Source organism: Nycticebus coucang, chromosome 22 (assembly GCF_027406575.1).
Source record: "Nycticebus coucang isolate mNycCou1 chromosome 22, mNycCou1.pri, whole genome shotgun sequence".
NCBI classification, from domain to species: Eukaryota; Metazoa; Chordata; class Mammalia; order Primates; family Lorisidae; genus Nycticebus; species Nycticebus coucang.
The window spans coordinates 28,339,951-28,349,523 of NC_069801.1; the positions used below are offsets into that span (position 1 = coordinate 28,339,951).

At 43.8% G+C, this 9,573-nt stretch overlaps 2 pseudogenes; both read left to right on the plus strand.

Moving 5' to 3' along the window:
• The first annotated feature begins 1,041 nt into the window (after window positions 1–1,041).
• Window positions 1,042–2,251, plus strand: LOC128574527 (RNA-binding protein 48-like; annotated as a pseudogene).
• A 5,783-nt stretch (window positions 2,252–8,034) lies between these two features.
• LOC128574679 (gap junction beta-3 protein-like) lies at window positions 8,035–8,826 on the plus strand (annotated as a pseudogene).
• Window positions 8,827–9,573: the final 747 nt, after the last annotated feature.

The window sequence follows — 9,573 nt, forward strand, 5'->3', positions numbered from 1 at the left end:
TTTAAAGAATTCAGAACAGATAGAGAGTTGGCACCATATTTTGATACTGCAGTTTTAAGATCTTTAAAATTTTTAAAGGTGATGGCTTCCAACTGTGCCCATTGGGGCCCTTCTGGTCCCTCCTGATCATCAGACTCTGGGTCAGGGGGTATTAAAATAACTGGATAATTCCATGCTTCCTCCTGTCCTCAAGCCCTTCCTCCATTATTCCACAGTTTATGCAAGAATCCATGAGTGGGTTGGTCCTTGACTTGGGCTGAGAAAGTTGTTTAGCGTCACAAGGATCCTTTCTGGGCTTACTATTATATTTAATAGAGATGTCTCCAGAAATGGCTAGTGAGGAGGGCCTGGAGTGCCTTAAAGATATAGCAAACTTTGTTGGCTGCTGCTTTGTAGCCAACACTGTAGTACCCAGCCAAAGGACCCCTAAAGGCCCCTAACTGTCTCAGCCTGAGTCCCCGCACATCTCAAACCACCACCACCCCCTTGGGTTAATTCTGAGAACAGGTTTCAGAACAAGGAAATTCTCTCTGAGTTCCCTGGCTCCCTTGCCAAACAATAGTGAAAACTCACTTAAGCAGAATTTCCCAGGTTCTGTAACCCCCCTGAACTTACCCCACTCCCTTAGCAATGGCTAAACAATGGTGAAACAAATCATCTATGTGAAGTTCCCAAGGTACTGCATCCCCCAAGTTGTCCCCATGCCAAGTTTGTCCCCACGCCAGCTGCCACTATACAACCCCCTGACTCACTGCAACTGGTGCCAAGCCCCCTCTGAGCCAATTCTGTAACCCCACCCCTGGGCTAACTAACTGCCACATTCTGCTTTTGTTTTTGCTTGCTTGCATGACAACAAAAAAGGTATAAAAGGCAACCTGCTTTTCTCTTTGGGGCCGTTTGCCCTTTGGGCAGCGGTCCCCTGCACAGGTGTAATAAATCACCATCTGATTTATACCTGAAGTGGGGGGTCTGACTCTTTCTTCAGGTGGCAAATAATTACAACACCACAGCAGGTGGTGGCTGCTGTGGTGGCTGCAGGGTTTTTTGAAAAGGAGGGGTGGATACCTCTGCAGTATCAAAATCTATGAGTGACTCTACGGACAGGAGAACTGCCTCCTGTAAACTTTCTCCAACATCCTGGACTGAAATCTCACTAAAAGAATCTCCTGGCTGACCAAAGCGGGCAAGATGGCATTGGGTGGCAGGCAGCTTGGGGGCTTATTTGACCATCACGTCCAGAGGGAGGTATGCAACACACGAGCCAAATACCGAGAGGGACGACAGCCTCGTGCAGTCAAGGACAGCCAAGAGAAAAATGGATGAACAGAGTTTCTTTGGAGGATTGCTTCATGTATGCTATGCTCCAGAATTTGAAACAGTTGAAGAAACTAGAAAAAAACTGGAAGAAAGAAAGGTATATATAGGAAGAACTACTAAAGATAAAGACCATTACATGACAAAGAAGAAACTGGTTGCAGAGCGTAAAGACACAAAAGATTTTCGACAAAACTTCCATTCAGAGATGTCTGGATTTTGTGCAGCTGCTTTGAATGCTTCTACAAGAAACTCAAATCCTTGTCTTCCTTATTCTTGTGAATTGCCTTTATGTTATTTCTCCTCAAAATGTACGTGTTCATCCAGGGAGCACATGGACAGAGCATCAGACTCCTCTAAGGATGGTGGAAACTGTGATCAAACAGTGGAGCATTGTTACCACAGTGACTCTTTGCAGAAAATGCTGGTGAACACTTTTAAAAACTCAGCGGCCTGCTCTGTTACACAAAAATCTATTACTTCTTCAGAGGCAGTTGACAGATTTATGCCTAGGACAACACAACTTCAAGAGCAGAAAAGAAGGAGAGAAGACGATCATAAACTTGGAACTTTTCTTGAAACAGGCACAAGTAGAAATGAGGTTATAATTGGGCCTCTATTACCAGACATAGCGAAAGTGGACATGCACAATGACTCATTGAATACAACAGCAAATTTAATTCAGAATAAACTTAAAGAGGTTATTTCATCTGTTCCAGAACCTCCAGAGGATAAGCTGTAAGATGTCCATACAAGTCTTCCATGTAAACAAAGAAGAAGAATATAGATTGCATGCAGCAAGTCAATTATTTTTTAAAGAGAATATTTATTTTTTATTTTTCACCTATCATTTTAATACTTCAAGTGATTCTACTGCTGGTATTTTTTAATGCACTCCTTTTTGTAATTTCATTCAAACTATTATCTAAAATCATTTATTTTTGATCCATATTTCATATTAACAGAAACTGTTCGTGTCATATATAACATTATCTCTCATATTGTCATAACTATTTGTAAATTGATTGAAGCAAATATAGAAACTTTACAACACACACACACACACACAAAAAAAGAATTTCCTCAGGTTCCTAGATTTTTCTGAGAGCTATTTAATGATTCTGTCAAGGTGAGCAATCCCTCAGTACAAGATGTAGAAATCACCAGTGAATGAATAGCCACCCAACCTGACCAAGTTGAAACAGGGAGAGAATGACCTGATTTCTGAGCTTTAACAAGCTCTCTGCCTACTGTTTCCCAATCAGTGATGTTTAAAACTCCCTCTGTTGTAAACCAGGGACAGAAATTTGAGAGTAAGTCAAACAGAGAATACAAAGTCTCTGAACTGACAGAGACTCCTGACCCCCTTTCTTTAAGAGTAAGCATACTACTTCCAAATTAGGGGAGAAGTTAGACCCTGGAATTTTGCATTGTTACCCTGAAAATCCTTCCAGACACTTTGGGGGACTTACCAAAGCTGAGAAGAGTCAATCACTAGGAACAAATTTTCCCCACAAAAGTCACTCAGGCAAACTCAGAGTCCACCAGAACCTGTTGGATGCCAAATGTCATTAGGCTCCAAGTGCCAAGGTCCCACCCTAAGAGCAGGGTCCCCTAAGACCTGTGGAAACTGGCAGCAGTCGGCTGAAGAAATATAGAGATAGAAACAATGGTAAAGAAAGAGATATGAGATATAGAGTAGAATTAAACGTGGGAGCTCAGGGGTCCATTGCCCATTTTGGGGATTCTGGCAATGGCACAGTGTTTGCTCCACTCTGATTTTATTGAAGTCTATTTGCCCAGAGGCTCAGATGAGGGAGGGAACAATGACACCAGCATTTCCCTGATTGAGCATACCGGCTCCTATTGTGAGTATTATTGACTTGAAAGATAGCCTTCAGAAATCTGAAATCAGAGCCTTGTATCAGGAGAGCCTCCTGCTTGAGATCACACACAGAGATGTCTAGGGAAATGTTAAACTCTGCTAGTTCTCTGTGGAGTAAAATGCCACCAGCATTAATCTCCTCTGAGGAATCACTGGGAGGGAGGCATTTTCCTCCCATCACCACCACAGAGGATCTTCCTCTGCACTAAGGGATATAAGCTCTTCTGTCCATACCTCAGGGCTCCAGCTACTCCTTTGGTCTCTGCCCCTGCCAAATGCAAATCTCCACAATGGGTATCTGCTGTGCCTGTTTTATGGACAGGAAACACCATAAAAGATGTATCTTTTGCTAGGACTTGCCAGTCTCTTCTATAGCCATTATTTTCCTCTGAGTGCTCAGAGACCCAGGAGGGTGTTTGTAAGCTGCATCCCCAACAGAGGTCCTCAAACTTTTTAAACAGGGGGCCAGTTCACTATCCCTCAGACCGTTGGAGGGCTGGACTATAGTTTAAAAAAAAAACTATGAACAAATTCCTATGCACGGTGCACATATCTTATTTTGAAGTAAAAAAAAAAAAAAAAAACAGGAACAAATACAATTACACTGCCTCGTGTGGCCTGCAGGCCATAGTGTGAGGACCCCTGGGCTAGAATTTCAAAAAAGGCCAAGAATCTTGCTAGCAATGGCTACCTTAAATGTAAGCTAGCTGACTTTTCTTTGTTCTGACTTACTCAGCTTACTTTTTAATTTTCCTCTTTTTCTGGGGGTGCTTTCCCTTGCCAAGAATGGGGTCTTGGTCCCCCCATTCCCCCTGCATCTCCCCCTTTTTAATTTTTGTTCTGCAAAATAGCAAGGGCCATCATTAATCCATCGTGATCATTGGTTTCTCTCAACCTCTTTTTTTTTAATTGTTTCTTGTTTTTTGGAAGTCTTCTGCTCTTTCTGATTCAGCTTCATGATTGAGCTTAATAAATTTTCATGGAACCCAGACAAAATCAGAGTTGTCTCCTGTGGAAATACAAGCAAAGCCTCTCCTTCCCCATAAAACAACTTCACCTTTTTTCCATTGCTGAGTTCTAACATCTTTCCACCATACCAAAGACTTTTCCTTTGGTGACAATTGTTTCCCTGTGAAATGCTGCTCTGCAGCTCTAAATGGCTGTGTTTGGGGGTAATTTCAAAAATTTAAAGTAAAAATTGTTTTATATAATTGTATTTGTGGGGAGTTAGGTAATTCTCCATTCTTATCTCCCCCTTTTTCTTTTGTTTTTGTTTTTCTGATCTTTTAGGGTACTATTACCACTAATTGGTTGGAATTACCTAAGAACAGATAAATCCAATTTATATCACCTGATCATTTTTGAAAACCATTAAGAGTGTTAAGTTTGTGTTTCATAATTTCTACTCTTTGAGGTCTTATAAAATCATCTTCAAGCCTCATTCCAAGATACTGATACAGCAAGGCAATCTGAATTCTATCAGTAGCAATAATTAATCCTGCCTGGGTGATGGCTGTTTGTTAGTCCTCAAAACGTGTAATTAATTTAGAGTGAGTAGGTACAGCACAAAGGATGTCATCCATATAGTGAATAATATAACACTGCTGTCTGATAGGGGGAAGTATTTGACCCACATAGAGTTGACAAATACTAGGGCTATTGAGCATCCCCTGGGGGAGTACTTTCCACTGATATCTCACTTCTGGTTCCTGATTATTTATTTTGGACACAGTGAAAGCAAACTTTGCACAATCAGAAGTAGCCAAAGGAATATAAAAGAAACAATCTTTTAAATCTATTATTATTAAAGGCCAGTGTTTAGGTATCATTGCCGGAGAAGGCAATCCAGGTTGTAACGTTCCCATGGGTTGAATAATAGCATTAATGGCTAAGTCTGTAAGCATACTGCCATTTGCCTGATTCCTTTTGAATGACAAAAACAGGTGAATTCCACAAAGATAAAGAAGATTCCATATGACCTGCTTGAAGCTGTTCTTTTACTAAGGTTGTCAGAGCCTCCAGTTTTGGTAGCAGCCACTGCTCCACCCAAATAGGGTTCTGAGTTTTCCAATTCAAAGGAACAAGTCCAGGAGGCTTAGCAGTGACCCCTCCTATAAAGGGTACCCCAAACCTCTTCAGTTAACATAACTTTGGGGAGTAATAGGAGTAATAATGCCATCCTCTTTTCTTCCTAAACTTTTTTCTGGTATAAATCTCATTTTTTGCATTATCTGTTCACTCTGAGGACTGTAATTTGCAGGAGAAAAGGCAATTTCTGTGCCCCATTGTTGAAGTAAATCTCAGCTGCATAAGTTAACTGGAATGGGCACAATCATAAGCCTGAGATTACCTTTCTGTCTTCAAGGCCTTCACAATTTAAAATCATAGCACTTTGAGAGACTTTGTCAGGCCTACTGACTCCTGTTCATCCAGTTTCAGGAAGTTGGGCGGGCCAGTGTAAAGGCCATTGTTTATCTGAGATAACAGAAATGTCTGCTCCAGTATCTAGAATGCCTGAAAAAGGCATTCCATTGATGGTGATTATACATAAAGGCCTCCCTCTGCAATGTGTTCCACCCAATAAGTGGTCTTACCAGTTGGTTCAGTACTCCAAACCCACCAGATGGCTTCTGATTAGAAGTTCTGGTCTTTATATAAGGGAGGAGTAATAATTGAGCTATATGGTCTGCTGCCTTAGCTTGCCAGGGAACATTTGAACTGATTATAATCTGAAATTCTCCCTCATACTCTGAGTCAATAGCTCCTGTATGAATTTGAACAGCTTTCATTAGAAGGCTTGATCTTCCTAATAAAAAGTCCTACAACCCCAGGCAGAAGGTGCCTATAAACTTTAAGAGAAGGTTCCCCTGGTAATAAAGAAACATCTATAGTGCTGCTTAAGTCAGTGCCAGCCCTGCCTGTTGGGGCAGGGTGGGGAGGGCACTGTGTTATTATGACCTACTGATTTGTTGATTGAGATTTGGGAATATTATCCTTGGAGAGTTGTGTTGAAGGACAAAACTCTGGAGCAGAAATGACCCATTTTGTGTCTGGGCCTGGGCCTGGCCCCACATTCAGTTTCCATGAACTGGAAGGAGAAGTTTGCCTTCAATATCAAATTTGGAGTGACATAAATTTTTCCAATGTTTTCCCTTCTTACATGCAGGACACACACTAGGTGGTTCTTTGTGCTTAGCTGAATCAACTCCTTTTTCCTGGAAAGAGGCTTGTTGACAGAAAGTCTGTCTCCTCCTGGAGAAACTTTATTTTTGATTGGCCTTATGGCAGCCTGGCATTCAGCATTCGCAGCTTCATATGCCACAAGTTTCACGATCATTTTCCTGCCTGCCTCATTGGGCATGGCCTTTTTGTCCACATCTTGTGGATGCACTTTGAAAGCTGGGTAAGTCTCCCTTCTGTCTCACTGTCATAAAGGATGGAAAGTTTCTCCCTCAGTTTGGATCTTGCTCCAGGCTTCTAAGCAACATTGGCATAGTTGCTCAATGGCCTCAGAATTCATTTCAGCTTAACAGCTAACATTAAATTCCCCAGCTCCTAATAGTTCATTCTCAGTAATCGGGATATTTCTCTATTTTTACAAGCTGTGATTTGCACAGCATCTTGACCACCAAGTATGGAACTGTAGAAATTGAGATTTGCTCAAGTTAGGTCTTGCCAAAGTTTCCCAAATGTAAGGTATGAGTCTTTGATCTCAGGTTATAGATTTTAAAGAATTCTGAACAAAAGGAGAGTTGGCACTATATTGTGTCACTGCAGCTTTAAAATCTTTTAAAAATTTAAAGGAGAAGGCTTGCCACTGTGCCCACTGGGGCTCTTCTGTTCCCTCCTGATAATCAGACACTGGGTTAGGGAGTATTAAAATAACTGGATAGGCTCAGCGCTTGTAGCACAGTGGTTATGGTGCCAGCCACATACACTGAGGGTGGTGGGTTTGAACCCAGCCCAGTCCAGCTAAACAACTGCAACAAAAATATAGAAGATGCTTTCCCTTGCCAGGAATGGGGTCTTCAGTCCCCATTCCCCCTGCTTTTCTCCCTTTATTACTTTTATTCTGCAAAATAGCAAGGGCCATCATTAATCCATCCTGATGGTTGGTTTCTCTTCGGAGGCTTCTGATGAGAGTATACCAGCCTATTTTTTGTTTCTTACCCAGTTTTCTGCTCTTTCTGATTTGGATTCATGATTGATCTTAACAAATCTTGAAGGAACTCAGACAAAATCAGAGTCGTCTCCTATCAATATACAAGCAAAGCCTCTTCCCCATAAACCAATTTCACCTATTCTCCATTGCTGAGTTCTAACATCTTTCCACCATACCAAAGATTTTTCATTTGGTGTCAGTTGTCTCCCTGTGAAATGCTGCTCTGCAGCTGTAAATGGCTGTATTTGGGGATAATTTTAGAAATTTAAAGTAAAAAGCACTTTATTTAATTGTATTTGTGGGGAGCTATGTAATTCTGCATTCCTATTTCCCCCTTTTTTTGTTTTTGTAACTGATCTTTTAGGGTTCTATTAGCTCTAATTGTTTGGAATACCTAAGTATGGAGGGATCTAATTTATATCACCCTAACTCTGTGACTTTGGGCAAGTGACTTAACCTTGATGTGCCTTGGTTTTCTACCTGCAGCTCGGGAAGAATAATGGTCACCATTTCATTAGGTCATTGTGATCACTGAACAAGTCAGACTCGGAGCAGTGTGTGGCACATAGTAAATGCTCAGTAAAGCCACCCATTCATTAATGTCTTGGTTCTTCCTCTTATTCCCTCAGGTAGGCACGGCCCTGGGGAACCTCCACCAGCCAACACGGACTGAAAGACACTCCAGGCGCTACTGAGTGGTGAACAAGTACTCCACGGCATTCAGGCACATCTGGCTGTCAGTGGTGTTCATCTTCTGGGTCCTGATGTATGTGGTGGCTGAAGAACGTATGTTGGGGGATGAACAGAAGGACTTTGACTGCAATACTAAGCAGCTGGGCTGCACTAATCTGCTATGACAACTTCTTCCCCATCTCCAACATCCACCTCTGGACCTGGCAGCTCTTCTTCATCACCTTCCCCTCACTGCTCGTCATCCTGCATGTGGCCTACCGCGAGGAACAGGAACGACGCCCCCACCTGAAGCATGGTGACCAGTGCACCAAGCTATATGACAACTCAGGCAAGAAGCACGGGGGCCTGTGGTGGACCTACCTGCTGAGCCTCGTCTTCAAGCTCCTCATCGAGCTCCTTTTCCTCTACGTGCTGCACACTCTCTGGTACAGCTTCGGCATACCCCGCCTGGTGCAGTGCGTCAACGTGGCGCCCTGCCCCAACACCGTGGACTGCTACATCGCCTGGCCCACCGAGAAGAAGGTCTTCACCTACTTCATGGTGGCCACCTCAGCCGTCTGCATCATGCTCACCATCTGTGAGATTTGCTACCTCATCTTCCACAGGCTCCTGCAATGCCTGCAAAGGGACAGGACCTGAGGAGTCCGAAGCTCCTCAGCCTCAGGCCTCCACCTGCTGCTGCCACCACAAGCTGGTGGAGGCTGGGGAGCTGGGTCTGGACCCAGGTGATGACAAACTGAAGTCTTCCACACCTAAGCTGACCCCACCCTGACCTGGAGCTCGGGTGACATTGGGACTGCCAGTGGGACAGGCAGGGAGGTGCGGCAGGGTGGAGGGTTCTATGGGGGCTGTGTACCCAACTTTGAATTCACTAAGCTATTGAATTTCTGCTTGGGCAGATACTTTTTGCTGTTGGGTACTTGGTGGCCCAACTAGGAATAGGTGGCCCACAGCCCCAGTGCCAGCCCTCAGTGGAGACAGACTTTTAAACAAGCAAAATTAACAGTATACAAGCTATGCAAGGGAACACTCAGGGCACTCACAGCAGGGCTTCTAGCTAACCTAGGAGGAGGCAACCAGGCTTCCCTGGTTCAAGAAAGGTAAGAAGTGCTCCCAAGCTCAGATAACAGGGGCCACAGAGGCCTGGAGGCCACCAAAAAAGAGATGCTCACCCTGGGCTAGACAAGCCACACCAAAAGAAGTCTTCCCTCCCTCGTGGGGAGCCACAGAGATTCCTGAGGTGGAGAGGTCTGCTGAACCACAGTTTGACTACTTCATGAGCACAGCTTCAGTACACTGCACCTTGAGCTTGGCAAGGTGCTGGAGACACCCAGGAATCCTGCACGTCATCACTCCTCTCAGTGATGGAGTCATCACTCCTCCATGTCACCACCACCACCCCCCAAAAAAAAAATCCTGCTCCCTTAGTCTCAGGGAGGGGTGCTCCATATCTTTCCCCACCACGGTGCTCAGCCCCTGCTCCCAGGAACCCAGGGTGGATGCACTGACGGGAACATCC